The 26,197-nt window shown below is 41.1% G+C and overlaps 1 long non-coding RNA gene across 1 annotated transcript in view; it reads left to right on the forward strand.

Moving 5' to 3' along the window:
- Window positions 1-746: 746 nt before the first annotated feature.
- LOC126191283 (uncharacterized) overlaps window positions 747-26,197 on the forward strand; it is a 60,845-nt gene continuing 35,394 nt past the window's right edge. The window contains exons 1-3 of the long non-coding RNA XR_007538335.1: window positions 747-2,442; window positions 8,827-8,883; window positions 17,293-17,470. This is a non-coding gene — a long non-coding RNA (uncharacterized LOC126191283). The remainder of the gene's footprint in view (window positions 2,443-8,826; window positions 8,884-17,292; window positions 17,471-26,197) is intronic.

Raw genomic sequence — 26,197 nt, forward strand, 5'->3', positions numbered from 1 at the left:
TTATGTACAGGGGCCTGCGGTATTCTGCTGTGTCTATTATCAATAAGTTATCACAAGAATCATAAAATTCTTAGCAGTAATAGTAGCGTATTCAAGTCCAAACTGAAGGATTTTCTTATGGATCAGTCCTGTTGTGCTGGGTAGTTCTTGGAAAAAGTAAGCTTTACCCTATATTATATTGTTGATTACGGAAATATATATTTGCAGCATGTCACCTGTATAGGATTCGTCTACGTTTTATTTTATTGATGTTAAATACAAGTACATGTACTAAGTCTTTTCGGGACCATGGAGATTCGGTCCGGCAGAACTAGATGTGTAAAATAAAATGAAATACAAACAAATAAAAAATTATTGACTGAGGTAAGAAGTCCCAGCGTGATACGTGACTCTAAAATGTACTCTTGTTTGTTCTGGTAATTGGCAACACCTCTGTTTCTACGTCAAAATTTTTTAGAAAACATTGTTGCTCCACGACGAATTAATCCCATCACGCAGAATGTAGGCACCTGTGGAACATGTATTTAAATAGCGTCTGTATTTAAATAGCATATTCACCCATGAAAGAAACAAAGTATCCTGCTTGCCTGCAGGTGTTCGTAAAGATTGCCTTCCTTCAACGAAGTGTCGGCATCCATGTCCAAACTAACAAAAATATTTCACATTCTTATGTGTGTGTGTGTGTGTGTGTGTGTGTGTGTGTGTGTGTGTGTGCGTGCGTGCGTGCAGTTTCGTCTCTCTCTGTCTGTCTGTCTGTCTGTCTCTCTCTCTCTCTCTCTCTCTCTCTCTCTCCCTTGACCGGCACAAACTGGATTTGAGAATTTTCTGACGAACACTGAGAAACGTCACTCATAGGACTCTTACAACACACAATCATGCCACACCGAAACATTGAGAATATTTGAGTAAGATAATTTTTCTTGCAGTTGCATCAATTAGAAGGATACAACAATCGCTAAATCTTTGAGGAGATATATTTCTGTTATTGATTTTCTTCACGGTACATTTGCCTTTTTTCGCTTGTCAAGGCGTAGAAAGCTCCAGTTATACAGTCCTCTTCCATGATATACATTTCTCGCATTTATTTCGTGAACGTTACGGAATATTCATTAAAATTCCACATTGTTTTCTCGTCAGATCTTGTAACCGTTAACATGCTAGTAGGCTTCCATAATAAGACATTTGTGTTCTTGGGCCACAGCCGGAACTGCATGTGTTAAGACCACTCTAAAGAGTCCAATTGCTGCTGCTGTAGCTCCTGCTAACTGAAGCCACATCTGTACCTTGGACTATTGGATTAGATTATATTAGATGTCCATTTAAGCTTTCTTAAACTATATTAGTAGTGAAACTTTTTCTGGTTGTTGGCACGTTTTTGAACTCTGGACCCCTTCAGGAGACAAAGCAACTGGCTTTAAATTTCTGATAAGACTACTCGTATGTCTAATACTGATTCCATGAAATCTGTTAGTTTGAAAAAGAGATATAAATTATGACTAATTACATTAAAAAAATATGTTATGAAGTATTAATGGTTCAAATGGCTCTGAGCACTATGGGACTCAACTGCTGAGGTCATTAGTCCCCTAGAACTTAGAACTACTTAAACCTAACTAACTTAAGGACATCACAAACATCCATGCCCGAGGCAGGATTCGAACGTGCGACCGTAGCGGCCTTGCGGTTCCAGACTGCAGCGCCTGTAACCGCACGGCCACTTCGGCCGGCTACGAAGTATTAATTTGTTTCTCCAATTGTATTAGCCATTGAGCCATGCTGGGTGAAGGAAGTGATGGATTCAACGCTACTCTTGTGTCTAATACTGATTCCAGGAAATCTGTTGGTTTGTAGAAGAGATATAACTTATGACTAATTTCATTAAGAAATAAATATATTCCGAGGTCTTAGTTTGTTTCTTCAATTGTATTAGTCCTTGGGACATGCTGGCCGAAGGAAGTGATCGATTCAGTAAAAAGTAAATATATTGGAAAGTATTATTTTGTTCCTCCAACTGTATTAGCCCTTGGACCATGCAGATCGAAAGAGGTGATCGATTCAACGTCCTCCATATTGTTTGAGGTTTTAAGTGAATGTATATCGCGAGGTAGTGCGTATTGCATGGACGAGCGAAACATTTACTCTTTGTTGTCGCAGTGCTCCATGGCGAGCGAAGGAAAGTAAGAAAATACATAGACACTGCGAAGCATTTCGTGAACAAAAACAAATTAACGATCACTTAGTTATATGTATTTCTTGTATTGATTGTGATTTATTGTGATAAATGCGTATTTTATGTTATGTACCTGCACTAATGTTGTGCTTCGTATGATTTCATGTACGACTGATGGAATAATTCTATGTGAGCTACATCCGACATCAGGCAGCCACGACAAGACCCATCCATGACATATGAACTTCATATGTCTCTAATCTGCAGTAAAGGTAAGCACAAGAATGACGTGCTAACTCTTTGTATTAGTCTGGTCCTGATAGATAACGACTAGGTTAGAAATATTTGTAGATTTAGTTATTATATGCTTTAGTATATGCAGAGTGATATCTGTTTCTCTTTGTTGATGGAGTCACAGTTGTGGAGAGATATTCTAGGGTATAGAATCTGCTGTGTATTTTCGTGGGGTAAAGCAGAATTGTGTCCAGAGTAAAGTAATTACAAGAATAGTGAACATCTGAATTTTTATGTTTAAAACCAGATCACAATTTAAAATTCAGAGGGAACAGGAAGCGAATTTATAGCCCAGTGGGGATGAACAAAACCCAGGGTAAATCGTAAATGCTGGCCAAGGAGAATCTAAAGATCCTATGGCTGAGCTCTTAAATTAGATGAAACTGTTGAGGAATACCGTAGCTCGTTTAGTTGCAGATATCTGCTATTCAAGTGAATATTTCAAAAATAGTAGAAAATGTAGCTTTCGAACAGACTCAAATATCTGCTCCGCAAGCGGATATATCAGCTGCGCAGGTGGCTGTTTCTGCAAATGTAGAAACCATAGCAATGGAACAGGCAAATATAGTGGCTAAGGAAACAAATCTGACCACCACTGTGAGCAATTTAGTTATAGAACAGGCAGAGTTATACGAAAAAGTAAATGGTATAACAAATAAAGTGACCGAACTGCCCACAAGGGAAGATTTTGTTAAAGTATTAGCTGATGTGAATACCTTGACAAATGAAGAGACAGAAATCAGGAAAGAAAGAAATAGTATGAAGCAAACCCACGAATAATTTCCGATCGCAATAAAAAGAGTAAGCCGACCAGAGTGGCCGAGCGGTGCTAGACGCTACAGTTAGGAACCGCGTGACCGCTACCGTCGCAGGTTCGAATCCTCCCTCGGGCATGGATGTGTGTGATGTCCTTAGGTCACTTAGGTTTAAGTAGTTTTAAGTGCTAGGGGACTGATGACCTCAGAAGTTAAGTCCCATAGAGCTCAGAGCCATTTGAAACAGAGTAAACAGTGAAATGGAAGCCTTCCTGGGGAGACAACAAACGGCAGAAGTAGAGGTACAAAACCTGGCCTCAACACTAAAGGAATTAGCCGGATGGGAAGGGCGGGTGTAACAAAAGTTGCAAGAAAAAAAAAGAAAACAGTAGTTTAAGCAACAATTAGACAACTGGGTTGTAGATAAGGAACAGCAGGAGATATAAAGGTATCAAGAAAGTGGTAGAGAAAATAGTGAGTGAAGGCCTACCGTTATCTCACCAAATAGATCAAGAGTTGAATCAAGTTCGCCAGCAGATAGGAACCGATGTCCAAAAATGGAAAGAACAAGTTACCCAGAATTTGCAAACGTGCACTCATAGGATAGAAGAACTTCGGGGAGCGCCTACAGAGGAAAGAAAGGAAGCTAGCTCAGTGTGGAGATCTAAAGGTAGAAATCAGTGCTCTATGTATAATTATTGGGGTGAGGAGCAGTACCAAGGTACAAGCAACAACGCAAATAATTATGGAAATATGTCATATATGAGTGATTTTATCAGATCTATCGTGGAAGAGAAAATGTTAAGGCATAGGCAATGCCAAATATTTTTCCGGAAAAGAAGACATTAAATCCTGTAGTATTTATCAGACGATTCAGAGGAGTGTTACCATGTGCTTGCTTGGTCGATCAACAGAAAATCGAATATGTTTCAGGATACATCCAAGGCTATCGTAGTGTGTGGGTGACTGACATAATAGACAAGGCTTTCCTAAATAGATATTGGTCAAGAGGCATTCAGGAGAGATTGAAGAAGGAAGTACATAACGCGGACCTCTTCTCTTACCGAAAAGGGAACTTAAGGAGATACTTCGAAAAATATTTGAATAAAGCAAGATATTGCGATCAACCAATAGATCACAAAAGTGTGATAATGATCATCAAAGCTCAGCCTCCGATGGAGATCGGGGAACAGAGGAAGAACTAATTAAAACAAATCCTGTCAAACGGAAAATAGGCGGATAGACTATAACAGTAATGATGGAAGAATGAATGGACGACAAATGGATTATTTCCATCGAACCTATATTAACAATGTTTACAACAATGGAGAAAACTGCATGGAACAGCAGAATAATGGAAGAAATTATGAGCTGAACAGAAACAAACAGAGGCAATTTGAAAGAAGGTACAATCCTATGTGTAGTTACTGTAGAAATTAAGAACAAAGTAATCAAACCATATACGAGGTCAAGGCCAACAAATAATCAAACCTGAGGAGAACAACCACCCATCATAGTCGAAGCAACCGATGACAACAATGGGCCGGCTAGACCAAGAAATTCAAATTTAATCCGACCGGATTACGGCCCAGATGTTCGGTCGATAAAAGAGTAATGCGGGGCAAGCAGTCACCTGTAAACTGTGAGATACAACGGTGGAACGAGGATCATTGAGGAGCTAACGGAAGACGTTAATCCTGGGGAACAAGATTCTAAAAAAGTGCCAATATCAGAGATCCGTGCCGAAATATCAGACATACCTATCAGAGTAATCTTGGATACTGGAGCCTCGATAAATGCAATCTCCAACAATTTATTTACACGGTTATCCCAGAAGATAAAGTTACCCGTGTTGACGATCCGAAACTGTAAGATCGTTGGAGACTTAGGTACCCACTCGCAACCAATCTGGATACAAACTTAGCTAGATGTAAGAATAGAAAATACAACAATAAGGTGCTAATCTTAGTATTTCAAAAATTAATAGAATATTCTTTTAATAATTTCCGGGTATGCAGCCGGATCTCGTCGACATTCTGCCATGATATCTCGGCCCAGAGACGTCCGGCCATCATCAGGTGAGTACACAACTATTGAAGAGCCCAGGTGCAGTTGCGGTATTTATGCCTAATCTCGCGCATGCGAAATGTACTGGCATCCTACAGCGCATGCGTCAGGTGTTGACAGATGTTGGCATTTGCGGCATTATTAGAAGAAGAAATACGCCGGGAAAATTTCAGAAGTCACATAATAGAAGATTGTATCATCGAATTAGAGACTGAGGGAGAAGGACTTAAGAATAGACTCCTGGTTTGGTAAAATCAGTTTTTGTGATAATGCTGAAATGGTACAAGTTGATCTGATCATGGACGAAAGGAGCATCGGAAATTATTGCCCTGGGCATGGTATTATGCGCATTAGAACAGAAAGGAGATGTAAACGTACAGAAGAGGTAAAGGAAAGCAACATACTTGGGATATCAGAAGAAGTGGATGAAAAGGCAAATGAAGTTGATGGTTTGGAAAACGAACAAAATGATCAGTTGGTAGATCTATTGGAGAAATATATCCAGGTTTTTGAAGAAAGGTCAGGAATTATTAAGGGATTGACATGCCATTTGGAGGTGTTACCTCATGAGATGTATTGCAATAAATCATATCCAATTCCATGGAAATTGAAGAAATCAGTGAGTGAAGAAATAAACAGGATGATAAACTGGGATCTAATACAACCATCGGTCAGTCCATATTATAGTCCACTATTAGGGGCACCCAAACCAAGGGGAAAAGTAAGATTGGTGTTGGATGCAAGGGTCTTAAATATAATTATTGCTCTGTTGAGAACTCATCCAGAGAATATACACAAACTCATTTAGAAGTTTCATGGAGCCAGGTACTTTACCAGTATTGACCTCAAGTATTCATATTGGCAGATCAAACTGGATGAACAAACAAGACAATATGCAGCCTTCTTATATGCTGGAAGAAAATTTCGCTGTGACCGAGCGGTTCTAGGCGCTTCAGTCTGGAACCGCGCGATCTCTACGGTCGCATGTTCGAATCCTGCCTTGGGCATGTATGTGTGTGATGTCCTTAAGTTATTTAGGTTTAAGTAGTTTAAGTTCTAGGGGACTGATGACCTGAGATGTTAAGTCCCATAGTGCTCAGAGCCATTTTTGAAGAAGGTCTCAATTTAATGTGTTGCCTTTGGTTTGGATGTGAGAGCAGGAGTTTTTATAATGGCATTAGATGCAGTCTTAAGACCTGAACTACGGAATCAGGTCACTCTGTTCGTAGAGGACAGCTTGATCGCTACTGCAACGTGGGAACAGCACATCTGCTTATTTGGGAGATTATTGGAAACTTTTAAAAGATCTGGAATAACTGTAAACCTGTAAAAGTCTCACTTCAGGATGAAGAAGATAAAATATTTCGGTCATTTAACTGGTGACAAAGGAATTTTGCCGGACAGTGCCAAGATTTCCCCACACCTGGGAATAAGAAACAACTTAAGGCATTTTTCGGTTTGACCTCCTTTTTTCGAAGGTTCACTGAGGACAGAGTCATGAATGCAGAGCCATTAGTAAATTTGTTAAGAAAGAATGTTTCGTGACAATGGAAAAATGAGTTAGTTTGCCTTTGGGAAAATGCGAAATCACAGCATCATCCAGATATGAACTTAAATTTTTGCTTGATGACAGATTCTTCCAATGTTGGATTAGGAGCTTGACTTTTCCAACTTAAGACAATTAACGTTCTGCCCTATAGCTTTTGCAGGTAGAGTATTATTGAGTTGTGAAAGGGCATATACCACGACTCACCTGGAAGTATTAGCTATAGTTTGGGCTTTCAAGAAGTTCTGTTATTATTTATATGGGGCTCAAACAATAGTCTACTGTGATCACCGAGCTCTCAGCTTCTTGCAAATGTGCAAGGTGCTCACACCGAGATTATTGCGGTAGACAATGGCGTTACAGGAGCATCGGTTTCACATACGACGTATTAAAGGAAAGAACAATCAAACTGCAGACCCCCTGTCTAGGCTGCCACAAGGATTAGATAAGGAAGAACAATTCGTTTATCAAAGAGAAGAATTTACTATCATGTTAATGAAAGAACCAACAGCAAGAAAGTGTTAGTTGGAATTAGGCTAGGGGATGGAGAAGTTTCAGAAAAAGGATATACGGTAGTGTGGTGTCCAACAGAAATTGCCGCAACCTGAGTATGCCAACCTGAAAGACTATTATAAGGTGATAAATGGAGTTTCATTCCATCGTAGGAATACCAAAGGAGATAATTGGTGCGTATGTATTCCTGAGAGTCATGAAGTCAAGTTGATACAATATACACATACGAATGTATTGCTACTTTCCTAATTTGCGACGGAAAGTGCAAAAGGTCATTGGAATGTGTGCAATATGTCAAAAAACAAAACCTAATAATAAAGGTAGCAGGTGTTTCATCCATTCTGTATTACCAGGGAAACCACTAGCATTGGTGTCCATAGATGTCTGCGGGGTATTACCTAGAGCGCGAGGAGGAGGTACGTACATTGTAGGCTTCTTGGGTGTATTTACAAAACATGTGTAATTATATCCAATGAAAACCGGTACCAGTAAAACCATCTTAAGGAAATTATTTCTAGAATATATACAGCAAATATGGAAACCACAAGCTATTATATCATATAATAGCAGTAATTTTACCTCGTATACCTTGGGGAACGCACTGGAGCAAAATGGAATTAAAGAAATACTAACATCATGATATAATCCAAAAGCAACCCCGTTTGAAAGCGTATTTAGCGAGCTAAATCGATTCATTGGGATATATTTTCCGAATAGACCAACACGGTGGATAGAATATGTGCAAGAGTTCGAAGACATTGCAATTAATTTACCGAATACCCCAATGGGATTCACACTGGAGGAAATGATGTTTCAAAAGGAAGAAAAGAATGAGTGGGTGAACAGTTTACCGAAAGTGCCACATGATAAGCCCACTTGGGAAGAAAAGATTAAGTTTGCTTTAGTGCACAAGGTCAAAAACGCCAGAAAGATCAAAGTAAAAAACGACAGTAAGTTAAAGAAAGAACAAACTTTTGCTGTAGGGAATAGAGTGTTGTTGCGCTCTCATCCAAAGGCATTTTTATTGAAGAAGAGAAACACGAAATGGCAACTGTTATTTATTAGACCGTTTGAAATAATAACGATTCCACATCCTGGGGTATATCTATTGGCCTACCCAGTGGTGGGAAAGGTGAAGGGACTCTATCCTCACTATGATATTAAAAAGTACTATGAGAAGTGAAAATTTGAATTAATTCAGTCTCTAGTACAGATTGTATATAATAAGGAGATTTTATTTCATTGAGTTTTTAGGCGTAGGTAGGTTTAGTCACATAAGTAAGTATATTGATGTTTGTTTTCAGCAGAACCACAGAAGGAGAGCTGATGCTGATTGAATACTTCTATGTTTATATGAATAACTTTTGTGTTTATTTCCAGGATGAATCTTAATTTTGTGTTCATGTTATAGATTAAGTATAAAGAGTAATGTAGTTCATGAGTGATTGCGTCAGTAATTATTGGAAAAAAATATTTTACAGGAAGTGAGTCCAAGCAGCACTGGACATTGAACTTCACGCACTTATCTGAGAATTAAGGTAAGGCAGAATAATTTTCTGGTGATACTAGACAACAAAGAGCAGGGGTGTGTATGTCACCTTGTAGCTGGCTTTACTACAATTAGATGGACCTTTGTTATATAACCAAATATTTCGTGTCATATAAAAGGTAAACTAATGGTGGCTGAACTGAATTACGCTAGATTCGGATGCTAGTAAGAAATTACCATGTATTAGTGGTTAAATACTTGTATTACTTGGGCAAAATGGACTTCCAGTGAAGCAAGCTAAGCAATATGATAACAACATGTATTCCGAAAGGATAGGCTAAACACGTTTGGAGGTGGCGTGTTTGTTGCTGTTAGAAGTAGTTTAACTTGTCGCGAAGTTGAAGTAGATACTTCCTGTGAGTTAGTACGGGCAGAGGTCATTGTTGGCAACCGGAATAAAATAATAATTGGATCATTTCACCGACCTCCCAATTCAGATGATACTGTTGCTGAAAGGTTTAAAGAAAACTTGAGTCTGAATTCAAACACGTACCCGGCTCATACGATAATAGTTTGTGGTTACTTTAATTTACCGTCGATATATCGGCGAAAGCCGCGCGGGATTATCCGATCGGTCTGGGGCGCTGCAGTCATGGACTGTGCGGCTGGTCCCGGCGGAGGTTCGATTCCTCCCTCGGGCATGGGTGTGTGTGTTTGTCCTTAGGATAATTTAGGTTAAGTGGTGTGTACGCTTAGGGACTGATAACCTTAGCAGTTATGTCCCATAAGATTTCACACACATTTGAACACATTTTGTCGGCGAAAATAGATGTTTAATTCCGGATTATGTATAAAAATATCATCCGAAATGGTGCTAAACGCATTCTCTGAACATTATTCGAGCAGTTAGTTCATGAGCCCACGCGAATAGTAAACGGTTGTGAAAATACACTTGACCTCTTAGCATCAAATAATCCTGAGTTAATAACGAGCATCAATACCGATTCAGGGATTAGTGAATACAGAGGTGTCGTAGTGAGATTATTGTAATTCCCAAAGCCTCGAAAAATAAGCGAAAAATAATCATATTCAAAAAACTATATAAAAATTCACTTGACGACTTTCTGAGAGACAATCTCCACTCATTCTAAATTAATAATATAAGTGTAGACCAGATGTGGCTTAGATTCAAAGACACAGTATCGGCAGCATCTGCAGGGACATGTTTACGATGACGACCGTGTTTACGAGTGTGGCTGTAGTGCACTGTTGTGGTTTGGTCTAGCTGTCGGAGTGTCCGCATGTAACGCTTGCTGCTATTGTTATTCTGCATTCGTCTCCGCACGCAGACCAACTGTAGTACACAGTGTTACCAGACGTCTGTGATAGTGTAGTGTTGTAGGAACTGTTACCATGGTGTATTCGAACTCTGAAAAGGCGGAGACGATACTCATCTATGGCGAGTGTCGACGAAATGCAGCTGAAGCCTGCAGGGTGTATGCAGAACGGTACCCGGACAGAGAGCATCCAACGTGCCGCACATTGCAAAACATCTACCGCCAACTGTATGCAACAGGTATGGTCGTAGCACGTAAACGGGTCCGTAACAGGCCCGTCACAGGAGAAGCGGGTGCAGTTGGTGTGTTAGCTGCTGTTGCCATGAACCCACACATGAGTACACGGGACATTGCGAGAGCCGGTGGACTGAGTCAAAGTAGCGTTATGCGAATACTGCATCGTCACCGCTTTCACCCGTTTCATGTGTCGCTACATCAGCAACTACATGGTGATGACTTTAATCATCGAGTGCAATTCTGTCAGTGGGCATTAACAGAGAATGCGTTGCTGTTCTACCTGTTTACCGATGAAGCGGGTTTCACAAACCACGGGGTAGTGAATCTACGGAACGTGAATTACTGGTCAGTGGACAATCCTCGCTGGCTCAGACAGGTAGAGCGAAAGCGACCGTGGAATGTAAATGTATGGTGCGGAATCATTGGCGACCATCATTGGCGACCACCTCATTGGTCCTCACTTCATTGCAGGGGCCCAAACAGCTGCTACATACATCGAGTTTCTACAGAATGATCTGTAAACGTTGCTCGAAAATGTCCCACTGGAAACGCGTCGACGTATGTGGTATCAGCATGATGGTGCACCTGCACATTCCGCAAATAACACTAGGCTGACCCTTGACAGGATGTTCGACGGGTGTTTCATAGGACGTGGAGGACGCATAAATTGGCCAGCCCGTTCTCCTGATCTTACACCTCTGGACTTCTTTCTGTGGGGTACGTTAAAGGAGAATGTGTACCGTGATGTGCCCACAACCCCAGAGGATATGAAACAACGTATTGTGGCAGCCTGCGGCGACATTACACAAGATGTACTGCGGCGTGTACGACATTCATTACGCCAGAGATTGCAACTGTGTGCAGCAAATGATGGCCACCACATTGAACATCTTTTGGCCTGACATGTCGGGACACTCTCTATTTCACTCCGTAATTGAAAACGGAAACCACGTATGTACGTGTACCTCACCCCTCATGGTAATGTAGATGTGCGTCAGTGAAAAAGACCAATAAAAAAAGTGTTAGCATGTGGACGTAATGTGCTGTTCCAGTCTCTTCTGTACCTAAGGTCCATCACCGTTCCTTTTGGATCCCTACGTAATTCGGCGCTCTCCGACACACACGATCGAACAGTGGAGGAGTGGTACTCAAGCGTCAACTTTAGGTTACAATATCTCCGGATTGTAATTAACATTTTACAATGCAACAAACGGCACTGATTACGTATTTGTTTATATGTTCAGATGTGCTAACAAAACTAACGGGGTTCCATTTAAAAACACGTAGGTTTGTGTTAAAAAACATACTACCGTGCATTTTTTTACGGTTTGTATTAACCAATTACACTAGGCCCTCTCCTCACGTTCGGTCTGTGGAATCGATTCGTCAGTATTTGATGTGGTTTACGAAATATATCCAGCGGTAATTTTAAGTGACTCACCCTGTATATCACGAGATGGTGTGCTTGGCCTGCGAGAGAGGAACATTTATTCTCTGACATCGCGGTGCTCCATTGCGAGCGCAGAAAAGTAAGAAAATCGGAAGGTGACTAGATTTAACGAGAGGACGCGTAGGAAGTGTGTACCATGAAACAGTTATTGTTAGCCGCCATACTATGTAATTTGTGTTTTTGAGATTCACAAACAGTATGTAAAGTTAATGTGCAGTTTAGTAACGGCTAGAATATAGTCTGTCGCATTTTAAAGGTAACTGCGCGTATTTAATTTTTACCAAAGGATTCTGTGACGAACTATTATGCACTACAAGCTTGTATAGGACTTAGAACATTTGGTGGACGATGTTTGCTGCAGAACCTGCTTCTATCACACGGTCAAAGCATAGAGAAAGTTTTCTCTGATAAAAAGAACTCATTGCACTAACAGACAATCTTCGAATGACCAAATGCGAGTGGCAGCGTTCCATTTCGACAAGATCCTATAGAAGTTTTCATTCTCACCCATTTCAAGAATTTTACAGGCAACCGTTGGAGTCGGCAGCTGCTTCTCCACCACGAGAGTAACTTGTCTACATGTGCGAAATAATGTACGCTCTGGGGATCGTTGATGCCGATATTGTTCTTCACAGACATACAGAAACACTACAGACGCTAGTTCAGTAACAACGAGTTTAATATTACCAGTGTGAAAGCATTAACTCTTCTTTTGAGCAGTAAAATGATATAAAACAATTCCTTGATCAGGTTTCAGCAGGACATTTCTTGATCTCACACCACACACACCTGCGATGAATAGCCTGTTAATATGTTTTAAAACACTACACACTTTCATTGCTATCTGCTTATTTTTGTCTCCGGTTGTAGCAGTCTCCTCCCTCAATAAACCCCTTATTGCCTTTATTTTGTTATTCTCCACAACACTATTTTACTCGTAATAATATTGCTTCGACTTCTGAATTTCTAGCATCAGTATTTTGCAATATGTCTTGTCATAAGATATGGCATCAACGTCAGAGTTGTTTCTGACTGACACATGCAGTTTCCTTTTCGTTTCACAAGCTGTCGTTATTTCGTGAGTTATCCATGGCTTTGTTATAGGCATTTGATGGGTGAAGTGGCTCTGAGCACTATGGGACTTAGCATCTGTGGTCATCAGTCCCCTACAACGTAGAACTACCTAAACCTAACTAAACTAAGGACATCACACACATCCATGCCCGAGGCAGGATTCGTACCTGCGACCGTAGCAGTCGCGCGGTTCCGGACTGAGCGCCTAGAACCGCTAGACCACCGCGGCCGACTAAAGGCTTTTCTTTGGGCATAACAACTTTCAAATGAAAAAAATCCATGACTGGCTTAAATTAAGGTCTAAAAGATTTAGTATCAGTTTTAACATTTAATTAAGTAAATTTCGTTTCATTGAATGAGGAATCATTGACTACTGGTTTTTATATAAATTTTGTTCATTACACCTTTATGTAAATTATCAGTAGCTGTTTATTAGTATATCTCTACCTCAGCAGGGAATTTGAGAAGAGGAAGTAAGTTGAATGATAGTATATTGATTGCAATTAATTCTTACTTGAAGAATTTTACACAAATACGTATTAAAATCACCAGGAGACTTTACTGTTAGATGTGATAATAGAGCTTCAGGTGGCTAATGATCAGGTTACAGTTACCTGCTGTTGCTTGGTATACTCTCTTTATTGCAAGGGATTTATTAGGAAATTCTGTCACACATGCTTTAATTCTCTCCTCTAACAAAAATTTACGGAAATCTATTTTCTTTATTTTGAACAGTGCGAGATTATTCAGCAACGCCTCCTTTCTCCATTTCTGCTCTGCAGAAGCGAGTTATTAACCTAAATCCTCTGATACTTCACACATCTATACCAGTGCTCACTTGTTGTCCAGAGATGCAGAATATACCTGTTGCATCAGTAGACGAGGTGACAATAAATGCATCAGATATCTATAAAACATATATCTATAAAAACATAACATGTTAATAAGTTTATTTAACTATGTAGCTTAAAAATTGAGCTACACGAGACTTTGAACGATGTAGGTTATTCTGTGATGCTGAGTTACACTGGGTGTTCATTTTACCTTGTTGTTGTTGTGGTCTTCAGTCCTGAGACTGGTTTGATGCAGCTCTCCATGCTACTCTATCCTGTGCAAGCTTCTTCATCTCCCAGTACCTACTGCAACCTACATCCTTCTGAATCTGCTTAGTGTATTGGTCTCTTGGTCTCCCTCTACGATTTTTACCCTCCACGCTGCCCTCCAATGCTAAATTTGTGATTCCTCGATGCCTCAGAACGTGTCCTACCAACCGATCTCTTCTTCTAGTCAAGTTGTGCCACAAACTTCTCTTCTCCCCAATCCTATACAATACCTCCTCATTAGTTACGTGATCTACCCACCTTATCTTCAGCATTCTTCTGTAGCACCACATTTCAAAAGCTTCTATTCTCTTCTTGTCCAAACTAGTTATCGTCCATGTCTCACTTCCATACATGGCTACACTCCATACAAATACTTTCAGAAATGACTTCCTGACACCTAAATCTATATTCGATGTTAACAAATTTCTCTTCTTGAGAAACGCTTTCCTAGCCATTGCCAGTCTACATTTTATATCCTCTCTACTTCGACCATCATCGGTTATTTTACTCCCTAAATAGCAAAACTCCTTTACTACTTTTAGTGTCTCATTTCCTAATCTAATTCCCTCAGCATCACCCAACTTAATTCGACTACATTCCATTATCCTCGATTTGCTTTTGTTTTTTTACCTTAAGACAGTTAAATATCTCGAAAACTACACATCTAATCAATTTGTCTGTCTCGGAGGGAGACGTTTTTTATTGCAAATTACGATTGTACGGTGAAATCTAAATACCTTACCTGAAACAATTTCTTCGTTTCGCCACAGACGGCGCAGTAATTGGACAAATAGAAATGAATACGCAATCGTAATTTACGACATGCTACTCAATGGCCCTTAAACAGTGGTACGTGGTATCCCACTTTCATACTGCGAGGGTGGGACAGGACAGTACTTCATAACTTCTAATTGGAAATCCCAGTCGCAAGGGCACTACTCGACGTACTACTGTGGCCGTGTAGCGAATTACATCGTATCATAACTGCGACCGGAGCTCATGCATAGTGCAGACGTAGAACAGGTAGCGGCCCTAAACATTAGAACACTTTCACAGTCTTTATTGCCTGCACACCTACCCATATTAGGAGAACAGACGTGGAAGTGGCCGGCGAATGCAGCAACCACAGAAGAATAAACTGAAATGAAGTTGATTTTTTGGAGAACGTAGGAGATATGTTGAGGCTGCTGTTGTCTTGTATGCCGAGCGTTTCGCAGAGAAATCTCCCTCTCGATAGCAGCGTACAGACCGCAAAAGAAAAGGAAGCAAACGTGTTACACGACAAGATAATGAAGTAGTTGTACTAGCGGCAGTGCACCACAGTCTGAGGATAAGCGCCCGACCATTACACCGCGACTCCAATACGTCCGTAGGAAATATGGTGACAATACTGCATCGTCATAAGTATCATCCATACCACGTGTCATTAGATGAAGAACTTCATGGAACTGATTTCCATTAACGGGTAGTGTTGTGTGAAAGGACATTTCAACAAATGCAAACGACCCCCACGTTCTTTGCCGCGGTACCATTTCCCGATGAATCTACATTCACAAACGGTGCTAGCGTTAACCAACATAACATGCATTACTGGAGTGTAAACAATTCCGCTGGTTACGGTAAGTTGGACATCGGCGTCGTTGGTCAGTTAACGTATTGTGTGGAATCATGTAGAGCAAACACAGATATTTTATCGATGGCACGTTGAATGGACGCACATATCGAACGGTTCTGGAACAGGAACTACCGGTACTACTGCGGGATGTTGACCTGGACGTTCGAAAAAGTATATTGTTTCAGTATAACGGTTGCCCAGCGCTATACACAATTGAAGCTCTGGAGGTATTAGACCCTGTTCACACTGGTCGGTGGATCGGCAGAAGTGGCCCTGTTAACTGGTCCGCTAGGTAGCTGGATTTCATGTCGCCGGATTTCTTTCTGTGGGGATATTTAAGAGGTAAGGTGTACTGGTAAGTTCCAACAGGCCATAGAGACATGGTCGTCGGCATCAGAAAAGCCTGTGCTAACATTCCCGCAGATATGCTCCTGTCCCGTGCACGGTTATTTGAAAAGCGGGTCACTAAGGATATTGAAGTTGGCGGTACTACGTTTGAATAACAGAAGAAAACAACGTAGCGAATGGGGTTTCCAATTAGAAATTATGATATACTCTCCTGTCCTACGCTCGCAGCACGGAGGTGGGGTCTCACGTGCCATTGGATATTCAAGGGCCATTGGGTAGCATGCTGTAAAATGCGGTTGTGTAAACATTTCTATTCCTCCGTCTACAGCGCAATTTGTGGCGAAACGAAGAAAAGACTTCAGAAAAAAGGTGTGTAGATTTTGCCGTATAATCGTAATCTGCGATAAAAAACGGGGGTTCCCCACTGAAGATTTCAAAGTTGACCCCACCGCGCGAATACGAAGGGATGGTCGAGCGTCGTTCTATTGGATGTCCCCTTCCGAAACTAATTGGAATCATAACTTTTTTTGATCCGATGTGTAGTTTTCTAGATCTTTCAGTGTTTTCATTAAAATGAACATCCTGTCTACAGAAGTCAGGAATGTTTTTGATTGTAACAAATAGCCTTGAATGCCAACACACTTGTGCAGGGTTGTGAGAAACAGTTTGAAAGGCTTCTAAGGGTGTTGCAGGTTAGATTATTCTAAGAAACAGTTGTTAGGGTAAAATTGATACATTGTGCTATTTCCGAGTTAATCACCGTTGTAGTTAGCCAATCAGGCCGTTGAACGTGCAAATTGAAGCGGCCCGCCAGAGACGGTGTCGCCAAACACGTTCTTCATTTGGTTTGCTTAAACCGAACATGATAATGATACAAAAACTGGACAGGGCAGTCTCATGTGCTATCATCTACACTGTGAGAACAACGGACACTAATCCTTGTCGCTGACTGAATTAGCACGCACAACAGTCTGATTGGCTAACTTCAATATTAATTCCATCAGAAACGGCGCTACGAATTGAATAACTTTTCTTAATCACTAATTCTCAGCACAGCCTACTCTGCAAGACCCTTTCAAGCCGCTCAGACTATTTCTGGTGGCCCTGTATAAGTGAATATTAATAACACATGGTATCGTCGTGCAACTTCGATGTATTGTTCCTGACTGCAATCTTCCACAATAACATTCGTAAGCCTACAGATACATTCGAGCTGTAACGAGCTCTTAAGTTGCGGCTGCTTAGAAGGGCGCGCCGGCTAGTCAGGTGACGTGATTTGAGTGTTCTCTGGCAGCGTGTACGCGTGGCGCCGCCCCTTGTACAACGACAAGCGAAGGAAAGCGATCATACGTGGCGGCACGCTGGCGGCAGGTTCAAAAGGGCCGTCTGTAGCGTACGAGTAGCTGTGAGCGGCGCGCGGCGCGCCGGTGCGGCCAACGGAGTTGGCTGGGTCTGGCTACTATTTCCTCGAGGTAAGTAGCTCATTAATTTTACTTGTCAGTTCTCGAATATTTTGGTGTAATAATGATACCTGGCACTTCTCTCTCCCTCCCTCTCTCTCTCTCTCTCTCTCTCTCTCACACACACACACACACACACATACACACAAAAGAAGAAAAACGACAACCCACCACGAAGAAAATACCCCAATGAGACGGATATTGGTAGACGTTTCAATCCTGTGCTTCGCGCAACTCCGTTTTGTGAGCAGGAGGATGAACTGCATCTCACCTGGCGCCGCAGCCACCAGACCTTCGTATTATTGAGCTTTTGTGATCTACTTTGGAGGGAAGAGTGCATGATTGCTATCCTCCCTCATCATCGTTACCCGAACGCCAGTATTTATCAGGAACGAAAGAATATGATACCCTTGAAAACCATGTAGATCTCTGTTTATCCGTTACCAGACGACTGGTAGCAGATTTGAATCGTATTAGGCGTGGTAAGGCGTTGTCTTTTTAGTGGTTCCATACTTTTATTCACCCGTTGTAGGGCAGAAGTCCTTCTGAAGTTCTTTTTCTCTGATCTAGTGCATCAACACTTTTATTGGATTTTATTCAACAACCAAAAGAGTAGCTGCGATACAAGTGAATTTTGCAGAGGTCTACACACTCATTAAGAATACCGAAACTGGGGACCAAAATGGCAATGGAATATTGACTTGAGCTGCACAGTTGATTGTTGCATCAAAGAAGTGTGTCATTAGTTAACTTACGTAAAACTGTTAATAATTGCAGCCGTTTTCCCCAGGCACTAACAAGAAACATGTTTTATCACAAAGATAAGAAAACTTTAGTTTTTCTTGCAAAATTTATGCTTGAGTACATGTTAGGCATCTTCAGCGGATTACAATACACACAAATTTATTTAATTATACATATTTCGATACGTGACTTTCAGTGAAAAAATGGCTCTGAGCACTATGGGACTTAATATTTAAGGTCATCATTCCCCCCCCCCCACCCTCGCCCTAGAACTTCGAACTACTTAAACCTAACTAACCTAAGGACATCACGGACATTCATGCCCGAAGCAGGATTCGAACCTGCGACCGTAGCGGTCACGCAGTTCCAGACTGAAGCGACTAGAACCGCTCGGCCACACAGGCCGGCTGACTTTTAGTGATTCTGGGGCAGTTTGTTGGAACCTACAATTTTATGGCTGTGTTTCTACTTACAGGACACAAAAATGAATTTAAGTGTGTATTATAGGAAGACAGATAGACTGAAATATAGCTAATCGTGATTATTGAGTGAACCAGATGTAAACTGTTTCGAAAACAGTGATAATGAAAATAATAATATGCTTGACTTGTTTGCGTGGATTCTATATTTAAGAGTCGAACACATTGATTAAAAGTAGCCAGAAAGTATCGACCTTAATATGAGTTGCGTCCTCCCTTCCCCTTTATGGCGATTTGAACTCTGCTTGGGCAGTTCCATTGAAGTGTCCGAACACTTGTGAAGCAGTGGCAGATCATTCTTCCTCGCCACAGGTAACCAAATAAGGTAGTGGAGCAAAGTTGACGCTCTAACTCACACTAAAAATGTTCCGCTGGTTGGAGCCGTTACTCTGGTCAGACCATCTAATTTCAAGAATATGTTCACAATCCTTCGCTTCAGAAATACTACTTTGCGACACGTTGCATTGTCACTCTGATATAAGCAGTCAATATCTTGGAACTCCACCTTTACTGTAAAACTTGTTTATATACTTCCGCGTTGAGCGGTTTCTTAAGGGAAGTAAGGGAACATCACAGTAACCAAGTAAAACACACCGCACCATAACACCATCTCGTCTGTTCTCGACAACTGTCACTTTAAATGATGGTAGGTAACATTTTACCGAAATTCGCCAATTCCATCGGATTGCTACAGAAGATAACGTGATTCCTAGCGCCAGCTCACTCACTTCCAGTCACCCACGTCCACGTGGCGGCTCTCGTTACACCACAACAAGCATTGCATCGCACTGACTAAAAAAGTTTTTGCCGGATGAAGAGTTCTTCGATCATTATACCCCTTTCTACCGACAATCATGTGGTGTCCGGACTGTTCGTAGCACTTTGAAAGTCACGATTTATAACGTTCAGTGTACTGAAATTTTTGAAACCTGCCTGGAAGGCGGCGCATGGGTCTGCACCTGTAAACTGAAGGGTAGGCCAAATGTAGGAAGTGAGTAGGAGCAGGAAAAGGTGAAATGCTTCGTTACTGCGTATATACAACTGATAGTACTTAACCTTGGCTGAGATGAGCACGTAGGTGCGAAGCTGTACATAAATCAAATCTAACCTCGGCTAGAAGTTACAAAGGTAAAATCTGTAATGCCTCGCCAACTATGAAATAGAAACAATGTTGCTTTGTCGTCTACTCTGAATCAGATAGGCAGAATCTGGAGCGGCGCTCGTAGAACTGCACAGCGCCGGCAAGAGGGCGCAGTCGTCGGTGTCGGTGTCGCAGTGCCAACCTACGTACTTGCACCTACGCCTTGGCATCGTAGGTATCGATACCACAGAAATTAATACAGTTGCATGCCAATGTATTTAAACGCATAATAAATGATCTAACATTTCCTTGCTCTATCTGTGGCTCCCGCACCCTCACCCCCATGAGCCATGGACCTTGGCATCGGTGGGGTGGCTTTCTTGCGTCAGCGATACAAAGAGCCGTACCGTAAGTGCAGCCACAACGGAGGCGCGTCTGTTGGGAAGCCAGACAAACATGTGGTTTCTCAAGAGGTGTAACGTTAACGTTGCTCTTGGGGGGGGGGGGGGCGAAAATAAAAATAATTGTTATTTAATTTTTTTTTAATGTCGAAAAAGTGAATATTTTGGTGGGCCACTTGGCAACAGAATCAGGGATTGATTACACTATTATAATATCATACGTTGAGCATTAAATACCTGCATAAGAGCAGCATATTGATATATATTTCAGATCGTTCGGAAGAAACATTATAATTTCTGTGCATTTTTACAGTCGCGATGTAGTCATACCCGGATCAACACTAAGGGACCAGAAGATTTATACACTTTAAAAGAAATACAGCACTACACAATTAAAAAAGAGTGGGTTCATAAATAATAGGAAAACGATAATGTTCCTTCTGCCTCATGCTGCGTTCGGCCCCTCAGCATGATCGTAATTTCTGGTGATGAAGTAACAGAAAATAATTACCATTCAGGTAAATAAGGAGATGGAAATCATCAAGGTTAATTTACTAAAATAAGCACACTTATCTTTAACACACTTTTTTTTAATGCTACGTACCTTTTCATATTAAATTACAGTAAATGACCATTGTGGTTAAATACTTTATACATAACAGTCAAAATGTCCTCTTGATGCTGTCTGTTCGTAATCAGTTACAAGAAACTACATGTTTTCTAATGGGAATAAATAACAATTAGCATATTCACTCAATATTTTCACATAAAATATAAAATATAGTTGCGGAACGCAGCAAGTCCGCGTCCGCCTTTCATAGAATACAAACAGTAAAAGGTGAGGCGCCAAATGCCTCATTTGTCTTGAAACAACAGAATTCTTTTTTATAATATTAATCGATACATGAACATAGAGATTAACAGGCACCGCGCAAGAACGGCATAGATAAAGAGTAATAGACTCTGTCGCTGCTATGCGATGGTTCATTTCTTTTACTTTACAATTGTTCGATAACTTTAGGCCGTCAGGCGTTTACTATTGAGCGTATATTAATGTTTGTGAGGCGAAAATTACTAATATTACAGAGGGTCAGCAACCTTTTTAGTAGTTTCAGGGACAACAGGCCAGATGATTTACTAATCTGGCCTTGTAACATAAACCAAAATCGTCTTGCCAAGCTTATAGTGGGAACGGCTAAAAACAAGGGGAAACTACAGTCGTAATTTTTTCCGACGACAAGCAGTTTTACTGTATGGTTAAATGACAATGCGGTCCTCTTGGGTAAAATATTCCGGAGGTAACTTAGCCACTCATTCGGATCTCCTGACGTGGCTACTCAGATGGATGTCGCCATCAGTCGAAAAAAACTGACGTTCTACGGATCGGAGCTTGTGACGTTAGATCCCTTAGTCGGGCTCGTAGGTTAAAAAGTTTAAAAAGGAAAATGGATAGACTGAAGTTAGATACAGGGGATTTAGTGAAGTTTGGTGGCAGGAGGAACAGGACTCCCCGTCAAATAAACACACTATTATAAATACATCAGTTAGAGGTAATGCAGGAGTAAGTTTAATAATGAATAAGAAAATAGAAATGCGGGTAGGCTACTGTGAACAGCATAGTGAACGCATTATCTTAGAAAAAATAGACACGAAGCCCACGCCTACCACAGTAGTTTATCTTTACATACCGAACATCTCCGGAGATGATGAGGAGATTTAAAAAATGTATGATTAAATAAATTATTCAGATGGTTACAGGAGACGAAAATTTAATCCTGATGGGGGACTGTAATTCGATAATAGGAAAAGGAAGAGAAGGGAAAGTAGTAGGGGAAGGAGTAGGGGAAGGAAATGATAGAGGAAGCTACCTTGTAGAACCTTGCACATAATTTAATTTAATCATCGCTAACAGCTGGTTTTAGAAACATAAAAGAAGTTTGTGTACGTGGAAAGATACCTAGAAACACATAAAGGTTTCAGATTGCTTATGTAATGATTAAAAAAGATTTAGGGACCAGATTTTAAATTTTAAGACATGTTCAGGGCTTAATGTGGACTGTGACCACAATTTATTGGTTATTGGTACACTGAGATGGAAGAAATTGGAAAAATTTAGGAAATGAATCCTTGGATAGCACAAGAGATATTTAACTTGACTGACGAAAGAAGAAAATTCAAAAATGCAGCAAATGAAGCACGAGAAACGGAATATAAAGGTTTAAAAATGAGACTGACGGGAAATGCAAAATTGCTAAGCAGCAATGGCTAGAGGGCAGATGTAAAGATTTAGAAGCATATTCCACTAGGGGAAAGATAGATTCGCCTACAGGAAAGTTTAAGAGGTCTTTGGGGAAAACAGAATCAGCTACATGAATATCAGGGTAAACAGTCCTAAGCAAAGAAGGGAAAGCTGGAGGTGTATATAGAGGGTCTATCCAAGGGAGATAAACTTGAAATTAATGTTATAGAAGGGGAAGTGACGCAGATGGTGACATGGGAGATATGATACTGCAAGAAGAATCTGACAAGGCTCTAAAAGATCTAAGTCGAAATAACTCCTCGGGAATAGCTGAAATTCTATCAGAATTACTGATAGCCTTGAGAGAGCCAGCAATGACAAAAATCTTCCATCTGATGTACAAAATGTAGGAGATAGGTGGAATACCCTCAGACTTCAAGAATAATATAGTAATTCCAATTACAAAGAAAGTTGTTGCTAACAGTTGTGGAAATTATCGAGCTGTCAGTTTAGTAACTCACATTTGCAAAATACTAACAAGAATTCTTCACAAAAGAACGGAAGAACTGGTAGAAGTAGACTTCAGGAGAAATGTGGGAACGCGAGGGGCAATACTGACCTTACGACGTACCTGATAAGATAAGCAAACTTACGTTTATAGTATTTATGCACTTAGAGAAAATTTTTGACTGTGTCGACTGGAATACTCGCTGAAGATAACAGGGGTAAAACAGAGGAAGCGAAACGCTATTTACAACTTATAGAGAAACCAGACGGCAGTTATAAGGGCCGAGGGGCATGAAAGGCGAGCAGTGATTGAGAAGGGAATGAGACAGGGTTGTAGCCTAACCTCGATGTTTTTCCATATGTGTATATAGCAGGAAATGAAACAAAAATTTGGAGTAGGAATTAAAGTTCAGGGAGAAGGAATAAAAACTTTAAGGTTTGTCGCCGACATTGTAATTCTGTCAGAGACAGCAAAGGACTTGGAAGAGTAGTTGAACGGAATGGACAGGATGTAAGATGAACATCAAGACGCTGAAGGTAGTAGATGAGTTTTACTATTTGGGCACCAAAATAAATGATGGCCGGACCAGAGAGGCTAGAAAATGTGGACATGGCAAGAAACAATTTCTGCTGAGCAGAAATGTATTATCATCGAATATAGATATAAGTGTTGGGAAGCCTTTTCTGAAAGTATTTGTCTGGGGTCTATCCATGTATCGAAGTGAAACATAGACGAAAACAGGTTCAGTAAACAGTCATTAGGAGCTTTCTAAATGTGATGCTACAGGAGAATGCTGAAGATTAGATGGGTCGATCACGAAACTACTGTTGATGGACTTAATGGAATTAGGGAGGCAAGGAATTTGTGGGAAAACTTGACGTAAAGAAGGGATGAGTTGATAGGATGCATTCCGAGACATCAAGGATTGCCAGTTTAGTATTGGAGCGAAGTGTGAGTGGTACAAATGGTAGAGGGACACCAACTGATGAATAGATTAAGCAAATTCAGAAAGATGTAAGTTATAATAATTATTCGGAGATGAAGAGGCTCGCACAAGATAGAGTAGGATGGAGAGCTACATGAAACCAGTCTTAGAACTCAAGGCCACAACCAACAAATCTGAAGAGTTAGAGCAATAAACAATGTTACCGTAGTTGTAATCTCATAAAAAATACACTGCTGGGAAACAAAATAGTACACCACGAAAACGACTAATATCTATGACGAACGTAACATATGTTGATGAGTTTGATTCGATGACGGCATATGTCACCTGGGGGATAACAGATGTACTGATAATGGTTTCAAAGTCGTCCGAGTAGCAGATACCGTAGTGGCATAGCTACCAGAGTGCCATCTTTGTCTTCCTTCTAAGAGGAGACGCACTTGTGCTTCCTACAGCCAACTGGGCGAGTTTGAAGGGAATCAAAATATGGTTTTCGGACTGACGAGATGATCCTTTCGGACAAGTTGAACGTGCCGCTTAACTTCTGCAGCGATGCTGATATCAGTGGTCACGTGAGCATTATCAAAACTGTAGAGGCGGTTCTGAACGTCCAAGCCGCACAGACGCCCACCAGTATCGTCGTAATGTGAAGGCAGCAGTGGCGGATGGTAACAACTATCACAGCAGAGATAAGAGTGCTTTTGAGCCCAGACGTGACAACATGAGCAGTAGTGATTGGTTGTTAGTTGTGGTACTATGGGCACGCACACCTCTAGCCTTTGTTCCATTCACGCAAATGCATTGGCGTGTACGCGTCTACTGGTACCGCCGGAGGATAACTTAGAAGACGGAATGGCTCACCTTTATCTTCAGCTATGAAAGCTGATGCTTCTGTGTGGAAGTTATGGTCGTTTGCACCTACGATATTGACCTTATGAGCGATATACAGGGTGATTCAAAAAGAATACCACAACTTTAAAAATGTGTATTTAATGAAAGAAACATAATATAACCTTCTGTTATACATCATTACAAAGAGTATTTAAAAAGTTTTTTTTTCACTCAAAAACAAGTTCAGAGATGTTCAATATGGCCCCCTCCAGACACTCGAGCAATATCAACCCGATACTCCAACTCGTTCCACACTCTCTGTAGCATATCAGGCGTAACAGTTTGGATAGCTGCTGTTAATTCTCGTTTCAAATCATCAATAGTGGCTGGGAGAGGTGGCCGAAACACCATATCCTTAACATACCCCCATAAGAAAAAATCGCAGGGGGTAAGATCAGGGTTTTTTGGAGGCCAGTGATGAAGTGCTCTGTCACGGGCTGCCTGGCGGCCGATCCATCGCCTCGGGTAGTTGACGTTCAGGTTTCATAACTAACCTTTTTCGTAGGACTCTCCATACAGTTGATTGTGGAATTTGCAGCTCTCTGCTAGCTCTGCGAGTCGATTTTCCTGGGCAGCGAACAAATGCTTGCTGGATGCGTGCTACATTTTCATCACTCGTTCTCGGCCGTCCAGAACTTTTCCCTTTGCACAAACACCCATTCTCTGTAAACTGTTTATACCAACGTTTAATACACCACCTATCAGGAGATTTAACACCACACTTCGTTCGAAATGCACGCTGAACAACTGTCGTCGATTCACTTCTGCCGTACTCAATAACACAAAAAGCTTTCTGTTGAGCGGTCGCCATCTTAGCATCAACTGACGCTGACGCCTAGTCAGCAGCACCTCAAGCGAACAAATGTACAACTAAATGAAACTTTATAGCTCCCTTAATTCGCCGACAGATAGTGCTTAGGTCTGCCTTTTGTCGTTGCAGAGTTTTAAATTCCTAAAGTTGTGGTATTCTTTTTGAATCACCCTGTATTGTAGTGTGGGTTTGTCGAAGATTCACTAGCCCCACTGAAGGCGTTGTGGTCTGGAATGCGATCAGTTACAGTACCTGTTCACCTTTGTTGTTTCTCGAATGAACTCTAACCGGTCGTTGGTATGTGTAGACTGTTGTCAGACCCCTTATTTTGCCGTTCGTGCTACATGAAGGTGATGTGTTATTCCACAAGGATAATGTTGGCTAACACATTGCTCGTGTAACTCATCGTGCTCTGCTATATGTGCAACAACTTCCCTGTCCAGCACGACCTCCGGACTTGTCTCCAATCGAGTATGTATACGATGGGAAGAGAAGTAACTCGTGCGAGTCGTCAACCGACAACTCTTACAGAGCAGCGTGAACAGATCAGGCAGGCGTTGCATAACGTACTCCAGGAAAGTCGTTGCCGTCTGTACTACCTGCTGGATGTTAATGACAGCGCCTGCATTGCCGCCTGTG

This window comes from Schistocerca cancellata, chromosome 6 (assembly GCF_023864275.1).
Source record: "Schistocerca cancellata isolate TAMUIC-IGC-003103 chromosome 6, iqSchCanc2.1, whole genome shotgun sequence".
Taxonomy (NCBI): Eukaryota; Metazoa; Arthropoda; class Insecta; order Orthoptera; family Acrididae; genus Schistocerca; species Schistocerca cancellata.